General features: G+C 41.6%; 1 long non-coding RNA gene across 3 annotated transcripts; it reads left to right on the top strand.

Moving 5' to 3' along the window:
* Window positions 1-1,204: 1,204 nt before the first annotated feature.
* On the top strand, window positions 1,205-18,166 carry LOC123334644. Of its 3 annotated transcripts, none has more exons than XR_006552631.2 (4): window positions 1,205-2,107; window positions 2,354-2,441; window positions 2,883-2,985; window positions 16,339-18,166. It is a non-coding gene; the product is annotated as an uncharacterized LOC123334644 (long non-coding RNA). The 3 variants fall into 3 exon arrangements; XR_006552628.2 differs by having other exon boundaries at window positions 2,804-2,985; XR_006552629.2 differs by lacking the exon at window positions 2,354-2,441.
* The last annotated feature ends 252 nt before the right edge of the window (window positions 18,167-18,418 follow it).

Genomic DNA, 18,418 nt, shown 5'->3' with positions numbered 1-18,418 from the left:
TTCTCCTTGGTTCAAGAGGATGGGTATCTGAAAGGCTATTAATTGTTTTTTATTCACAATACTGTTAACATCAAAGGAGTACTGTGTTAAGCCTTTTTTTTCCTGCTCCAAACTTTATTTAAGGCTCTTTGGGTAACATAACATTTACAGTGGAAAAATTTGTGCTAAAGGATATATTACCTTAACGCAAGAAACCTGAGTGTGATTGGCCTAATGGTTAGAACATGAAGTTCTCGTTTGTAACATCAGTTCATCTCTGGACCAATTAACTTCTCCTGTTATAGTACCTTGGAATTCACCACTCTGTGAACCTGGGGTGTAATCCCTTGGGTAATTAAATAGTTCAGGTGAGACAGGAAAGATTCATGGTTTACTGCAAATCCATTACTCATTCTAGAAAATGCTCCCCCCGACCCTGACAAAGCCCAGGTGATGTTTTGAAATGTTTGATTTCTATATTGACATCATAGACATATGCTTCTATTCCCTCTTTCCCATGTCATGCTTTGATACTTGAGTTAAAATGGCACTCCACAGCCTTGAAAAATGGACTTTCCTTCTGATGCATCCAAGAGAGTATCTAAGAGGATAGATCTCCCTATTCAGAATTTCAGAATGTGCAATATATTGGGCTAAAACAATCCCGGAAGTCATTGTTTTTGCCTGTGAGTCCCTGCTGGGTTTTCTGACAGATTCCTTATTTTACAGCTGTAGCCATTTAGGCACAACTGCAAAGCCAGTCCTGTCCAGACTCTGGAAACAGGCCCAGTCCCTGCACATGATGAATTGAAGAAGTTCCATTTCTAGCATTTTCTAACTACCATTCATTGGATTTGACTCTGTGGCACTCTTCTTTTAGCTGAGCTTCATGCATCTGAAACCCAGTCTCTATGGTAAGCCCATTCTGAGAACACCTCTTTTTATATTGTCTTCTTGCCCCTGATTTCCTCTCTGATTGGCTTTATTCACTCCATTCACTCATTTGTGCATTCAGTCACTCAAGAAACCTGTGGTCTATGCTTGGGAAGGCCATGTATACACTGCTGTATTCAAAAGGGATAGTCAGCAAGAATCTATTATATAGCACATGGGACCCTACTCAGTGTTATGTGCCAGCCTGGATGGGAGTGGGGTTTGGAGGAGAATGTGTATGAATATATACACACATATACCTATATATGTATACCTTCACTCTTCACCTGAAACTACTGCACATTCTTAATCCGCTATACCCCAATACAAAATAAAAAGTTTAAAGTTGAAAGAAGAAAAAAAAACAACAAGTCTCTCAAAAAAAACAAACAAAACACCAATTTTCTAGGCAAGATGCGGTGTTGGAAACTGGGCTTGGGCTAGGATCTTGGCAACCCGGCCTTTCCCGACACCCTGGAGACAGGAGTCTTGCCCCTGAACTTCAGAGCCATCTCCATGTTCATGTCTGTTACCGTGGCAAACCTGCTTGCCAGGCTCTGCTTCCTCGGGGCTCTCTACGTTAGCGCCTGTTGCAACACCCGAGTTCCTTCCCCTCGCGGTTGGTGCGCCTGGCTGGGCCCAGCACAGCCTAGTTACCTCTGTGCTTTCCCGCCTCCCAGCTTGCAGCTACTGCCTGCAGCTGAGTCCACTGCTGTCACGCCTGCTCCCAATCTCTGCTTTTCTCTTAGATCTCCATCTGAGAGAAGAGGGTGGGTTTTACCAACCACATCTTGATTTGGATCGCATCCTCAATTATCAGTGATAGAGTTTCAGTTATGTGCCCCGTGCAGATACAGGGATAAAGGGATAAGCTGTAGATGCCAGTCTCAGGAAACATCACAAATAAGAGTGGACCCTCCCCAGTTGTGAGGGGAAGGAGATATTTCCGTTGAGGTATTTAAGGTTTTAGAGGGACAGTAAGGTTAAAGGCAAGACATTATAAACCTTTGTATTTTCTCTAAGACATCAAGTGAAAGTGAAGTCGCTCAGTTGTGTCCGACTCTTTGCGACCCCATGGACGGTAACCTACCAGGCTCCGAGGTCCATGGGATTTTCCAGGCAAGAATACTGGACTGGGCTGACAGCATGCTAAATGAAGAGAGTATCAGTGGATTCTTCACGTCTTAAATTACTAGTAAGGGTTATGATACAGTTGCTTTCCATTTACCATCTCTTGCTCAACAGATATTTCTCAGGGTCTTTCTCCTCTGCCATTTCAGTGAAACGCCCATACATTTGCTTTGCTTTGCTGAAGATAATATGCATATGAAAGGATATTCCCCACCCCCCCACCGCCCCATATCTATTTCTGCATCCAAATGTGTGAGGCCTTTCAGATTTCATAATTTCGAATTGTTGACTCCTGCATTCTGGGTCCCAGGGATAGCTCTCCAGAGCACATGCCACCAGGCCCTTCACACACAGAGATCACTTCCTCCTCCTTGCAGTTGAAGGAGCACCATTTTAAGGTACTGCTTTATGTCTCCTCAGAGTCCCTTCTTTCCTAAAGCCTCTGGTCAAAAACTTCTGTGACTGCCATGCCATCTGCTTTACTTTACTTTTTTAGTCCCAACACCTAATTTCTCCTTTTTCTAATTATCCCCAACAGGAGTAACTCATAATTCTTATATACTGGAACTAACATTCTTGTGGTTGGGGAAAAGTATACAAAACTCAATCCATATCAACTGAAATCCCTTGTTTACTAAAATTTGGAGTAGGGGCAGTCTGCTCACAGGGAGGAATTACTTTATAACTGGAGAAAGTAAGGCATTATCTCATGAAAACAGAGATCTTTTACTGCATTTATTACTTCACTGCGTTTATTCAGTGAACAACGCATTAGCAAGGTCTAAGAGGGGCGATAAGGAGGATCAAAGAGCATGAAGTAACTGATTCTACTTGGGAAGTTTGAGCAGGACAAGGAAATGTGGGCCCTGACTCTTCGAGAAATTGACCAGACAGAAAAGGAAGGAAAACCCTTTCCAGGGAGATGGTATAACATGTGTAGAGGTAAGTGACATTTATCATAATTTGTACTTAAAAGTAATTAATGTCATAACAATTAACAAGGTGTGGAGTGTGCTATTGGTACCTAGTGGATAGAGGCCAAGGATACTGTTAAATCTCCTATAGTACATAAGACAGATTCCATAACACGTAAACATCCACCTTAAATCATCATGGTCTCTTCTCTATAAGGTGAGTCCCATGAGAGCTGGGACCTAGCCTGTCTTATTCACCCCTGTGACTACAGGACCTCGCATGATTTGAGGCAGAGTTGGTAATCCTTTAAATTTATTGAGTGAATGGAGGCATGAAAGAGAAGACAGAACGTCTAGGGAGGGAAAATACATATTCAGAGTTAGAAGCTTGAGTAGAGTTAAAGAGTATTGGAAAAATAAGGTTATAGATAAGATAAAGAGAAATTAGGAAGGGCATCTTGTGCTATCTGAAGGAGTCTTCTTTTAGTGTATAGTCTGCAGAGAACTGCTCCATGGAGGGTTTTCAGCAGAAGACTCACCATCTGATTTATGTTTTATTAGGAGGACCAAGCAGTGAGGAAAGAGCCTGGAGGCTGGACAGTCACTTAGAAAAGCATTGTAATAGGTCAGGGATGCTGGGGGCCTAATCACAGGCTGAAGCAGTGAAGACAGAAGAGGGCAGATTGAAGAGAGATTTAACACTTAGAATCCTTAGCACTTGGTGATTAATTAAATATAGAAAATGGGGGAGGAGTTTCTGCTTTGGGCTGTGAAGTAGACGCTGGAATCATTTCCTGAGATGAGGAAGATAGGAGGAGAAGCAAGATTTGTGGTATACGTGTGTGTTAGCCTGTCTCTGTGTATCTATTAAAATATTAGCTTGTATTTGTGTACTCAACAGACTTTTGATTAACCAGTTTCCCAGGCACTAAGGAAGTCATGGTGAAGAATTCCAGTTTTTAAGAAATGAACTTATTCATAGCGGCACTATTCACAATAGTTAAAAGGTGGTTGTTCCGTCACTTGGTGGTTTCTGACTGTGACCCCATGGACTGCAGCACTACAGGGCTCCCTGTCCTTCACCATCTCCTGGAGCTTGCTCAAACTCATGTCCATTGAGTCGATGATGCCACCCAACCATCTCATCCTCTGTCGCCCCTTCTCTCCCTGCTCTCAATCTTCCCCAGCATCAGGGTCTTTTCTAGGATTATTCCTAACCAAAATGATCACATGGATCAAACTCAATGAAACTGTGAGCCATGCCATATAGGGCCATCCAAGACAGATGCGTCAAAGTGGAGAGTTCTGACAAAACGTGGTCCACTAGAGAAGGGAATGCAAACCACTTCAGCACTCTTCAACAAAGATACACCTCAAAAATATGCTAAGTGAAGGAAGCCAGATACCAAAATTTGTAGAATGTCTGATTACATTTATTTGAGATATCCAGCATAGGTAAATCCACAGAGGCCAGAAACACACTAGTGGTGTGGTAGCAACGGAGAATGATTTCTTAGCAGGTGTGGGGTCTCCTTTGATGATGATGAAAATATTCCAGAACTATGTAGTATATAGTTACAGTTACATAACACTGTGGCTATACTGGCTAAATTTTACACTCTAAGATGGTTGCTTTTACCTCGTGAATTTTACCTCGATAATTTTTTTTTTAAAGGAAGCTCACAGTCTCACGAGAAAGATAGACTAGTGAAAAAAAAAATATGGCAAATAAATGTGAGCTATCTTTAATTGTCTCAAATGATACAAAATGTTCTTCAAGCTGACAAAACTGTCCAGAAAAAGCCTCAGTGGCTATGAAAGCCCATGGCAGGAGCAGGGAGCAAGGAGGGATTGAAGAGACCATTTGTCCTGTTTTTATAGTGCTGATTGCTGCATTTCGTGTAAGCCGTAATGGAGTTATTCCAGAGACATAAAGTGGTTCCATCAATGTCGCGTGGCCAGTCGGTGGCAAAGGTCTGAAATAGTACAGTTCATCAGTTCTTAGAACTTTAATCTTCTCTTTCTATAGACTTCATCTCCAAAATATTTGTAGAAAATAAAGCTAGAAAATGACAGTGGTAAGTCGAAGGATTACAAATAAGAAAATAATTGTTCAAGAGAGTTTAATGGAGACTCATGACACACAAAAGTCAAATGGCCTTTAAAACATTTTAGACCAGTTTTCCAAAGAACATTAAGGAATCTCCACTACTTAAGTTGTTTTTAAAAATAAAGAGTGGGCTCAGAGATGTACTGTAGTGAACGATAAAGACTTGGCAGAGTGATCTCACAATCAACTGAAGGTATTTTCCTAATGCAAAACTACTATATTTATACTCTTATTTCCTGCACACCTTTTAAAAAATAGTATGTTGTTTCATATATATTTACAGTAACTCCCAAGTATGGTAATGGAGAATTAGAATCACGTAATAGGATAGACAGCTCCATGGGGAGGGGTGGGGCTTGGAGGAGTAGTGTGTTTGAGAAAGCTCAATCCTGCTATTCAAAGGGCGTAATTATTAAACCTGAAAAAAATCCAAAACTCAACATAAATACATTATTAGAAACATGAAAGCAAATACACAATGGAAAAGTGAAAGAGGTGAAAGTAATTATCACTGGGAGCAAGAGTTGGGGGCAATTATTTCTTAAATGAACAACTTTTATAGAAACACTTCATTTAAAAATTAGGTATATACATCTTTTTTAAGAAATAAACTTTTTATTTTGTTTTGAAGTATAGCCAATTAGCAATGTCATGATAGTTTTGGGTGAACAGTGAAGGGACTCAGTCATATGTATACACAAATCCATTCCCCCTAAACTCCCCTGTCATCTAGCCAGCTGCCTCATGTTGAGCAGAGCTCCCTATGCTATACAGTGGGTCCTTGTTGGTTACCTATTTTAAATATAGCAGTGTGTGCATGTCCATCCCAAACTCCCTAACTATCCCTTCCCACTATCCTTCCCCCCACAACCAAAGTTTGTTCTCTAAGAGTCTCTTTCTGTTTTGTAAGTTCATAGAAATTATGTATACATCTTGATTGAAAATAAAAATTGCTACTAGAAAAGTATCACTCCATCTGTCAATATTTGAAGAAATATTGACCTACTTCCTTCTCAAGGGAATCATTTGTCCATTCATTCAACAAACATGTATTGAATCATAGGCACTGAGGAGAGAAGGCTGCTTAAGATGATCATTGCCTTCCAGTTGCTCAAAATGTAGTGGGGACGTGTGAGAGAGAGACAAAACAACGTGATAGAGGTCTTTTTGTGGGAAAACCAAAATGAGGTATCTAACTTTGCCTGAGAATATTAAGGTGAACCCCCCCAAAGGAGATGATGAGTCTTGATGGGTTAGGTTTTTTAGGTTGACACTGCATGAAATAAAAAGGAATATGAAATTCCCTTTCAGGCATGTTGTGTTTGAAATAGCTGAGTATAATTTCCCATGGCTGGCATATGTGGGCTGATTATGATAAAGGTTCAGAAGAGAGGGGGAGCAATAGGCAGTATCCACATCATAGAGGCAATGCCAAAGGCAATGCCAAAGATGCTCAGACTACTGCACCATTGCACTCATCTCACACGCTAGCAAAGTAATGCTCAAAATTCTCCAAGCCAGGCTTCAACAGGATGTGAACTGTGAACTTCCAGATGTTCAAGTTGGATTTAGAAAAGGCAGAGGAACCAGAGATCAAATTGCCAACATCTGTTGGATCATCAAAAAAGCAAGAGAGTTCCAGAAAAACATCTATTTCTGCTTTATTGACTATGCCAAAGCCTTTGACTGTGTGGATCACAATAAACTGTGGAAAATTCTTTAAGAGATGGAAATACCAGACCACCTGACTTGCTTCTTGAGAAATCTGTATGCAGGTCAGGAAGCAACAGTTAGAACTGGACATGGAACAACAGACTGGTTCCAAATAGGAAAAGGAGTACGTCAAGGCTGTATATTGTCACCCTGGTTATTTAACTTATATGCAGAGTACATCATGAGAAACGCTGGGCTGGAATAAGCACGAGCTGGAATCAAGGTTGCTGGGAGAAATATCAATAACATCAGATATGCAGATGACACCACACTTATGGCAAAAAGCAAAGAACTAAAGAGCCTCTTGATGAAAATGAAAGAGGAGAGTGAAAAAGTTGGCTTAAAACTCAACATTCAGAAAACTAAGATCATGGGATCCAGCCCCATCACTCCATGGCAAATAGATGGGGAAAAAATGGAAACAGTGACAGACTTTACTTTTTTGGGCTCCAAAAATCACTGCAGATAGTGATTGCAGCCATGAAATTAAAAGACACTTGCTCCTTGGAAGAAAAGTTATGACCAACCTAGAGAGCATATTCAAAAGCAGAGACGTTACTTTGCCAACAAAGGTCCATCTAGTCAAAGCTTTGGTTTTTCCAGTAGTCATGTATGGATGTGAGAGTTGGACTATAAAGAAAGCTGAGTGCTGAAGAATTGATGCTTTTGAACTGTGGTGTTGGAGAAGACTCTTGAGAGCCCCTTGGACTGCAAGGACATCCAACCATTCTATCCTAAAGGAAATCAGTCCTGAATATTCATTGGAAGGACTGATGAAGTTGAAACTCCAATACTTTGGCCACCTGATGTGAAGAACTGACTCATGTGAAAAGACCCTGATGCTGGGAAAGATTGAGGACAGGAGGAGAAGGGGACAACAGAGAATGAGGTGGTTGGATGGCATCACTGATCAATGGACAGGAGTTTGAGTAAACTCCAGGAGTTGGTTATGGACAGGGAGGCCTGGCGTGCTACAGTCCATGGGGTCACAAAGAGTTGGGCATGACTGAGCGACTGAACTGAACTGAACTGATGTCATGGAGGAGAAAAGGTATCTCTTATAAGAAATGGAGAATCTTTGGATTCTCAGTAGGGCACTTTTGTGTCTGAGAACAGTTATTCTGACAATGGGAAGGATGAATTATAAGGAGTTGATACTGGAGGCAGGTAGTTAAAAAGCCCCTGTATCACATGACACAGTGGTGGTCAGTTGGTTAGGAGAAAGAAGTAAGGAATCATATTTCAGGGACAGGTGCATAGAACTTGTTTCGAGAATATCAGGATTGAGGGAAGAATTGTGAATAATTCGTAAATGTCTGTTGGAACACTGAGTGGATGGTGATGTCATTAACAGAGACGGGGAAAGAACAGGAAAGGCAGAGCTATGGATCTGATGTTAGATTTGCAGGTGGTATCTTTGAGAATGAGGCAGGATGTCCGTCTGCTGCCGACTGGCAGGCAACAGCTGCTGGTTTCAGTGACATCACTCCCGGTAGCCTTATTAATACTGGCTCATTTCAGGTTCCCTCTGTAACTCCTTTCCTTCTCTTGGTTCGCAAAGATGAGCCCCTTCTTCTACTTCTCTGAGAAGACCTTTCATCCAAGAAATAACCAAATATCATCACTCTAACCACTAAAGCTTGACTCTTCCTCCAGGAACTCAACATTAGCTTTATATATACAACTAGTTCTAGATATTTCCGTCTGGATGTTTTGTCATTTTTTTCAATTCAGCATACTCACATCTAAAAGCTTTCCAAAGTTCTCTAATTGCATCCAGAACCCGTATAATGTTTCCTGAATCTCTTTGTATACCAGTGTTCTCCTAGTCATATCTCAGGATCAATCCTGGTGCTTCCATAGTCTTCATTCACCAAATTCAGTCAATCGCAAACTCCTATTTTTTTGCTGTTGCTACTTGTTTCAATCTTTCCTATATTGTTATCCTCAATGTTCTAGTTGATAAAAAGAAAAGAAAAATATGTATTAAGACCCTACGTATGTCAGGTAATCAGAGGTGCTGAGGGTAGTACCACTGGGCCAGGTGAATATATAAAGCAGCAAATACCATTTAATAGCATACGGAGTTATTGCTGAGCGCGATGTATAGTGGAGGCTCTTATAATGAATTCAAACTATGAAAATCAAGGGCATATTTCCAAGAGAAGAAAAACCCTCGCCGAGTCTTGAAAATGACCAGGAATGGCATGATAGTAAAGCCGAGAAGCTGTCGCTGTAGTGGGCAGAGCGTGAACAAGAGAGCTGACGCTCAGGAGAGGTATGGCTTGTTGAAGCTACCCTCCATGGCTAGTATGATTACAACACAAGTTATGCAGCAGGAAGTGGCTGGAAATAAGGCTCAAGAGGGATCAGATCAGTCATCCCAAATAAGGAATGCGTCATTCTACACACCCAGATTGCTGTTCCAACTTTCGACCTTCTTTCGATGCCGCTAGCCTTTCCCTCATGTGACTAAAAAGAATTGATTGTACGTGGTATTTAGAATGAGCTTTCAAAGTACTGGCATGTATATGACCCATTTACCCATCATGACAACCCCTTGAGGTGGTAGCAAGCTGAATTTAGTAACTTTTTCAATGTTAACAAAGCCAAGTTTAGGTCCTAGATCTTCTATATCAAATTGCCAAATGCTTGCCATCATCTATGCATTTTGTGTATTTCTGTCAAACGATCTTTTATCTAAAGCTATGATTATCATCCTACTGCTCAACAACTTTTATTAGTTCTCTATCACTGTACCTCAGCAGGAAAACCTCTCTGCTTGACATTATTGAGACTTTCCATAATTTGGAAGCATCCTACATATTCAATCTGATTTTCTACTGCTCCAGAAAATCTACTTTTGTGCTTTGGTTATCTGCTCATGCCTAATAAACTAGCCCCAAACTTAGTGGCTTAAAACAATACATTCTTGATTTATGGACTGGGAATTCAAGTAGGGTTTAGTTGGATGATTGTTGTGTTCTACTTTTTATTGAATGAGGTCACTCAGAGTTCAGCTGGCAGCTGGTCTGGTCCAAAGGATCCAAGATGGCTTTGTGCACATATCTGTTGCCTTATCAGAGATGACTGAAAGGCTGGGCTCAGCTGGGACTGTTGACAGAGATGCCTACATGAGGCATCTCCAGCACAGCGGTCAGTTTTCTTACTTGGCTCCCACAGAGAGGATTCTAAAGGGACTGAAGCAGAAGCTGTGAGACTTCTGTCTTAGCCATGGAAGTGACACAGTGTCACTTACCTCATTCTGTGATCCTAAAGAGAGCCTCAGTGCCACCTGAGATTCAGGAGGATGGGGTTACACACAGGTATGATTACCTGGAAGTGTGGCTTATGATGGAGCAGCCTTCAGAGACGAATAAAACACATGTAGCTTTAGTTGACACATTTAGTCAATGTCTCCTTGATTGTGTACATGCCATGGTTGTTCCTGCTGCTGGCTTGACCCACGTTTATCTTCTCACCAGATTCCATTCCACCTCTCCTTTGGCTTACCTAAATCCTACTGATTTTCCTCATCTTGAGCATTTTGAAGCTTTCTCTGAATACTCTTGTTCTCAAAAAATCTTCTCTATATTTAAAATGCAATAGTGTTTATGGAGAAGGCAATGGCGCCACTCCAGTACTCTTGCCTGGAAAATCCCATGGATGGAGGAGCCTGGTGGGCTTCAGTCCATGGGGTCACACAGAGTCAGACACAACTGATCTACTTCACTATCACTTTTCACTTTCATGCACTGGAGAAGGAAATGGCAACCCACCCCAGTGTTCTTGCCTGGAGAATCCCAGGGACAGGGGAGCCTGGTGGGCTGCCATCTATGGGGTCGCACAGAGTCGGACACAACTGAAGCAAGTTAGCAGCAGCAGCAGTGTTTATGGTCTGGCAGTAGGACTTGAAAGGAGGAGCCTGAGTTGGAGATATTTGAGGGGAAGAATAAACAGGGCTAGATACCTGTTTGAATGTTGTAGGATAGTGATGGGAATCAGTCAGAGATGTCATGGATTCCAGCCTCCGTAAGTGAGAGGATTGAGCTACAGTTTACAGAATCACAAAATGCCAGATAAGCAGTGGGTTTGGGAGAAAAGATTAATTTCCTTTTGAACATGTTACATTGAAGGTGTAGTAGTAGAAGAGCCAGATGAAGGAGTCTTGTAAACAATAAAGGGAGAGGAGTAGAGAAAGGGAGAGAGGTCAGAAGGAGAGAGAGAGAGAGGGAGAGAGAGAGGGAGATCTGGGAACTGCCTGGTGAGGGGGTCCTGGTTGAAGCTGTGGGGTTGAATAAACTTGTCAGAAAAGAAGTTGTGGAGATGGAAAACAAAACAGCCAAGGACAGATGTGAGGGGAATTTTTTTGCCATAGAAAGAATAATAAGGATCCAGAGAAAGAACAAAATCAGGAAGAGACCTGAGAGAGTGCAAAGCTCCTTAATCCAAAGGAAGAAGGCAAAGATGGTCAAGTGCTGAGGCTAAGCATGTGTTTTAGAGGCAGAGAATAAAGAAGGCCAGTGAACTTGATGATGAAGTCACTGGCCACTGATCTAAGTATCATTAGGAGGGCCTGGTATAAGCGGGAGGTAGGGTTAGGAAGAAGGAGAGTGGCGAAGGCAGACCTGGCCACTTTTCCAAGAAGTTTAGCAATAAAGGAAAAATAGGGTATCCTTTATAACAGAATGGCAATTAGCACTCTTAATGCTGACTGTTCTCTGATGCTAGTCATTATGTAGGAATTGTGTGTGTGTGCATGTACTCTATAGCAGTATTTTCCCAGCCAGGCTCTGTGTTAAAATCACTGGAGGACCAATTAACTCTTTAAGACCCCAGACCAGATTTACTGAGAATTTTTATAGGCAGGTCCCAGGCATCTGCAGGTTAAAAAAAAAATCTCACAGACACTGACTTGTGAGCTTGGGTATATCTCGGGACCTGGAGCTTTACAAAAGGGTTGATGTCTTCACGGGGGGTAGGGCTAAAAGAGAATGAAGTTTTTAAAATGAAAAATTGCAAAATGAAAACTACAGTAAGAATACAAGACCTGAAAAAGTCCACATAGAAGACAAATATCTCTATATGGAAGACAAAGATTTTAGGAACAACAGAAGAAGTCTTATACTTTGGATAGACGTTTTTTTTTGTCTCGGCAGGCAACGTGGACAGTTTTATGAAAGTCTATCATCAGAATTCCAGGCCATTTTCCTTTTCCACCTTTTTTTTTTTTTTAAACTGGGCTAAGGGAGGAGGGTAAAAAAGAATGTGGTTTGTGAGGCCAGTTGAAGCTGAGGAATTATTTCAAACCAAACATTTTTTTCTAACTATTTGAAGTCTGCAAGTCTGGATACTGGGGGCAGGGGAGTGAGGAAAACTTTGTCTGTGGAACCATTTGTCATTTCCTGGGAGGAGTCTGGCCCTTAACCCGTGAGAGGATCACATCTGAATACACATACGTATGGAATTTGATCAAGAGTGCGTCCAACGCTAGCCATTTTCCTTCTATATTTCAGATTGGTGTTTTCCTAACCCACACCTCAGGGGAAAAGAGTGGTTTTCCTTGAAAAAGAAGCAAATCACAGCACCTTCTGGGGATGCCAACGTGACCAAGGCCATGGAACGCCTTTCACGCTTGCTTGTGACAATCCAAAACACAAACAGGGCCACCTTTTATTAATCTGGTTTAGCTACAAATTTGATTATGTTGTTTGTATGTTTCCGGAGGAAAAATCTTTTATCAAATTGGAGCATCTGGCTTTCGTTTTGAACCAGCAAGCTAGGAAAGGGTTACAGCAGCCTGTCTCTTCTTGATGTATAACAGCTGGTAAGAAAGCACAGTCTCCCTTGCGCTCAGCTCAGCCATAGAAGTAACTCAGGCCATCCCCATCCCCCACTGCCTTCCTTCACTTAGTGAAACGCCTTGCGAGAGTAGAAATCCAGTGGTAAGCCCAGGAAGCAGCTTTGGTTCATTAGTTTAGGGAGGAATAAAGATGAGATTGTTGTCATTAAAAAGGTTTTAAATGCAACAACTGGTATGCCATTTCTGAGATGCCCAGTTGGAGTGTTATTCCTGAAAAGGAATAATTCAGGTTGAGGAATCATCTTGGCCTTCCTGAGAGCCTGAGCTAGAATTGGAAGCCCCAAACCAAAAATCACAATCAAGTCTGAAAACTCGCATCTTCAATTACGTGAACGCTACTTGGCGGCTTTTTGCTGTACGCAGCTTACAGTAGATAACAAACTTCCATTGTGCCTCTAATCAGTGTCTTACAGAACTGAGCTTGCTCGACACAAATAAATAGGGACACAAAGATGAAGCGTCCACAAAACGGCACACCCTTGGGTCAGCATAATAACCATTTAGGTTGTGGAGAAATCCGCATGATTCATGAGGTCCTTAACTAAACACATTAAGGAACTATATATTACATTTTCTCTGAGTTAGAATAAGTGCTTTAAATAGCAGTCAGGAAGGAGAAGGTGAAATGCTGGTCTCAGAATGGGCTCTCTTTCTCAATGTCTCTCTGTCTCTCGCTCTCTCATGAAGATAAAGTCTCTGTGTGGAAGCCTCATCTTTTGAGTACAATGAAGCCCGAAGGAAATAAAAGCAGTTCATTTTTCATTTAAATCCAAAGATAGCCTGGGTGGATCCCATGTACCAAAAAGCTCCTGTGAAAGCTACAGGATTGATTTAAAAGACAGGAGTTAGAGAGAGAGAAAGAGACAGAAAAAAAAGAGAGAGACAGACAGAGAGAGATCAAGGTAGAGACAGAGAGAGAGGGCCCGTGTGTTTTATAAGCACGTGGATTCCGCTACAGGAATGGACGGGTTTCTGGGGTGGCGGCCGGGGGCAGGTGCCCTCTGTGAGAGCATCTGTGGAGCCACGCTGGCCTCTTGCTGGAAGGCGGGGGGCAGCGGGACTGCAGCTGGGCTGGACTCCAGCCGGTCAGCTATGTGGCCCTGCTGCTATTGTTGAACAAAATTCTTTCCTCATTACACATCTCGCTTCTCAGTTTAATAGAAAGTACAGTTCTTGGATTTTTTTTTTTTTTCTTTCCTCTCCTTGAACTTGAAGGAAATCAGAAAAGAGAAGCTTCTTTTCTCATTGAACAATTGACTATTTGCTGATTCGGCAGCTGGAAGTACCTATCAAGTTAACTAAGAACACAGAGAAAAGCAACAGAAGTTTGATCAATCTTATAGGATGAATATTCAAGCCAAATCTATCATTTATCACTGGAGAGAGATGTTAGGGCCAATTGACTCTTTTTAAGTGGACTCTAATTCTGTGGTTCTTTGCCTTAAATTACTTGTGTGAATTTCATGATATGTCTCATGTTGTTCCTAATCATTTGCATTCAGGGAAGCTTCTGAAGCTGGAAGATTAATCGTTTTCGACAAATTATTCAAATCTTGGCAAGAACAGAAGTGAGTCAGGGGTAACATCCTCTTTCAGCCTCATTTCCTTTACCTGTAAATTGGGGATAGTATTTTCCCAGCCTGCATACATAGAATGGTGGACAGAACCATTATTTGTGCATTTACCAATTACTCTGGAAAGTCAAATGGAAAGGCTTTGCATATTATAAATCAGTGATTCTCAACTGGAGTCGGGAAGCTGGAGGAGAAGTGGTAGTCACCCAGGTTTTGTAACTTGAAGAAGTCTGAAGCCAGATTTGAGGACACCAATTCAGCATCTTTTCCCCTCAGTTTTAGGTTCTTCAGCTTCTAATCCCTGATTAATAGGGCCTCAACTAAGATAGAATTTTGCATGATCAATTATCATTGAGTTGGTGCTCTTGCATCTTCAACAGCTTTAATAATTCAGGCCAAAATAAAATAAACACAAACAAACCCTGTTTTTGCCAAAAGCCATCCCCCCGTTACAAACAAACAAAAAACAGATTAAGAAGAACAGGACTTATAAGCCAAATTCTCCAGAGCACTATGTCTGTGACAGTCTATTCCAGTGGTTCCTACTGTGTGGATCCTAAGCTAGTAGAATCAGAATCATTTGGGAAATCTGTCAGAAATGGAAATTCTGGGCCCCTTTCCAAGACTTCCTGAAACAGAATCTCTAGGGGTGGGGCCCAGCAGTCTGTGTTTTAACAAGTCTCTTTAACAAGGGTGATCCTGGTCCACCCTCAGGTTTGAGAACCACTGCTCTAGTCTAATCCTGTTGACCATTTGGTCACATCACCTGTTTGAAAAATGACAATTGTTGCTGTCTCTAAGCCTCTACTTCTGTCTCCTTCTAATGCCTCCTTCCCATTGTCACTAATTATTGTCCTGAAGTGCCATTTTAATCATCTCATTCCCTCTCTCAAAATGCCTCAGGGGATCTTATTACCCAACATACATGTTTATGTGGACGTTGCCGCTAAAAGGGGCATGCTAGTGTGCTCAGTCATGTCCGGCTCTTTGCGACCCTTTGGACTGCAGCCCGCCAAGCTCCTCTGTCTGTGGGACTCTCCAGGTAAGAATACTGGAGTGGATTGCTATTACTATTTCCTCATCCAGGGGATCTTCCTGCCCTAGAGATTGAACCCGTGTCTCCTGCATCGCCTACATTTGCAGCAGACCCTTTACTCGCCAAGCTATCGGGGAAGCCCAGCTAAAATGGGTCCTCACCATCAAATCCAACCAACTAGTTTACAAAGGAGACTATTCTGGGGGAGACGAGTGGAGTGTGGAAGCCTGGACAAGTCAGGTGATCCATCCTGGACTTCGCGTCAGCGTCTCATATTTGGTTAAAGTGTGCTTGGAGGCAGCTTTGAGGAGGGGGAGATACGGGAGATGCCAGGAAAGGGAAACATGCAAAACGAGGTGTGTGTTTAGAAGGGGCAAGAAATCTTGGATCCAAGCCTAATGCTTTTTGTTGTTTGGGATGGTCAGACCCCTTTGGAATTTTCTTGGAACTAGCTCATGGGGTATTTTCATTTGCTAGTGCTGCCAAAACAAAGTACCACAACCTGGGTGGCTTAAACAGCATAAATCTACTGTTTCCTCTTTCTGGAGGCTGGAAGTCTGAGTTCAAGGTGTCCGCAGGCTTGATTCCTCCTGACGGCTGTGGGGGACGGATCGTTCCACACTTTTCTTCTTGGCTTATAGATGGCTATCTTCTCCCTTCAACTCACATCCTCTCTGTGTGTATCTATCCAAATCTCCCCTTTTTATAAAAACATGTCAGATTAGAGCCTACCTTAACGACCTCCTTTAACTTGCTTATCTCTTTAAAAAGTCTATCTTCAAATAAGGCCATATTCTGAGGTTCTGGGGGTTTGGATTCAACATACATATTTGGGGGATTACTACCTTCTCCTCTGCGCTGGGGCTTCCCTGTTGGCTCAGATGGTAAAAAATCCACCTGCAATGCAGATGACCTGGGTTCGATCCCTGGGTTGGGAAGATCCCCCTGGAGAAGGAAATGGCAACCCACTCCAATATTCTTTCCTGGAGAATCCCATGGATAGAGGAGCCTGGCGGGCTACAATCCATGCAGTCGCAGAGTCAGACACGACAGAGAGACTAACACTTTTACTTTCTCTGTGCTAGGATAGTCAGTTCAATGATCCCAAAAGAAGTACCATGAAGTGGAGTGGTGAATGAAGGGACAGGTGTCATTCAAAACAATTAAATTTAAGAAAACTTCCACCTGGAAAATAACTCTGGTGTTAACTAATTCTCGAAATGAAGAATGCTAATGCTGGAGTTTCATTTGGAAAACTTCTGGTCTGACATCTTCCTTCTGACAGAAGAGTCTGCTGCTGGAAAGAGTTCTGCCCACAGTCATAAGTCATACCAGGCTCTGGATTTCAACTCCTGTGCTTTTGAGTTGCTGCAAGCCTATGAGGTGAGGTGACTGGCCCAAGGTCATGGCAGAACTGGGACCACCAGACTTTCCATCGTGCCCTTAATGGCTAGAGCCTCCTGCTGAGGGGGTCAGTACTTCTGAGTGCTACCCACCACAGAGCACTTGTGTGCTTAACTTCCCAAAGCTGACCTGCCACTCGAGACAACTGTATTACTGTGAACCACTTCTTCCCATGAAAATGTATATCCCCACATTTTTACTGTACAAAAATATTTGCTTGACCTCATAGTATTTCCCTTAACTTGTTGTTTGCTAGAACTCTTGTAATAATTGGTACAGCCGGAAAGAGAGAAAAGACTGACCTGATAAATAGTTTCCATTTAGAAGTCACCCATTTCCTACAAATTGTTAGAGAAAAAGAAAATGCATTCAGACAGCCTTTTGTCTTTCAAGATACACAGCTGCATAAAAAGAAAGAGTTGCTGATCAGTTTCTGCCCTTGGAAAAAAGTAGGAAAAAGCCTCATTAATTTAGACTTAATTGTGAGTTTGTGAATATATCAATACATGGAATAGTATTAATAAGATCATCAGGAGAGAGATTAATTAGAAGGAAAAAGTTTTCAAGATGTACAAGCAGGTGAAGAAGTAATTCTCTCTTGTTAACCATTCTGTCCTTAGCATCTACCATAGTTCTTGGCAAATAATATGTGCTCAATAAGTTTGTGTGGAAAGAAAGAATGAACAAATGATTAAAATAATATAGTCATGAACAGGCATTGGCAATACTTAGACTGGCGCCTGGATATGGTAATCTAATTGCAAATCTTGCTTTGTTATTTATTAAATTTGAATCTCAATGAAACAAGTTCTCAGTCTAGTTTTAATTACCATAGATTCTTTAAAGTAATAAATCTGAATTTCATTAAAAGAATTATATTATCCAAACTTCATTAATGCACACTCCTCTTTTACTTTATTTAGTATGGCATAGTGAAGTCTAATTTCATTGAATGACCCAGAGGGAAGTAAGCGATACCCAATAGGAGACAAGAAAACTGATTAAAGAAAAACTCCATTGTTTACCTGAATCTCTGTCTTTCTTTATGAAAGTCAACCTCACCTAAGAGAGAGAGAAGACATACAATATGTTTGTAGAGGCTATGAATAAATGAACATAGCTATCTTTGTGGGTGCCTGAGAAACTGTTAGAAACTATAGGATATAATCACTGCTTTAAAGATAGGACTCAAAAAAAAATTCCTCTGCTCCAGCAAACACCATCACCCACACAGAAGAAGCAATGTTTAAATCCAGTCAATTAAGTAAATTCTATCAGAATAGTACACTGCATCTTACTCAACTTTGCATAACCCTGGAAGTGAAATAAACACCTAAAATGTCATCTTTTAAAATATTGTCCGAATTCTTTATTCTAACTTTGTCTCTTTTATGTCTATGTACTAGATGAGTGTCAGTAAGTCATTGTGCTTGATTTCCCTGCTTAAGGCCAAACTGAAATTGACACCCACTTAGTCATGTCAGATGGCTGACTCTGATTGGCAATGGCCTTACCTGGCTGGCCCCTTTCTCTCCCCCTCAGTTAAGAGTCACAACTGATAATAGCCAAGAGAATAGAGAGAGATGGAGAATGGTTTCCTCTAGCTAATCTTGTCTGTTTTTACTTAGGTGTACTCTCTGGATTTCCAGGAGATAATCACTGTTTCACCTTATTCCTGGTACCAGGACTTATTTTCCTGTTTATTGGAGTTGAGTTTCTCTCTGACATGTTCAGCCTGCTAATGCTTTTAGTGCAATTTGT

This window comes from Bubalus bubalis, chromosome 8, assembly GCF_019923935.1.
Source record: "Bubalus bubalis isolate 160015118507 breed Murrah chromosome 8, NDDB_SH_1, whole genome shotgun sequence".
In the NCBI taxonomy this organism is placed as follows: domain Eukaryota; kingdom Metazoa; phylum Chordata; class Mammalia; order Artiodactyla; family Bovidae; genus Bubalus; species Bubalus bubalis.
The sequence above is the reverse complement of the archived record's forward strand: the minus strand, read 5'-3'. Positions and strand labels throughout refer to the sequence as shown.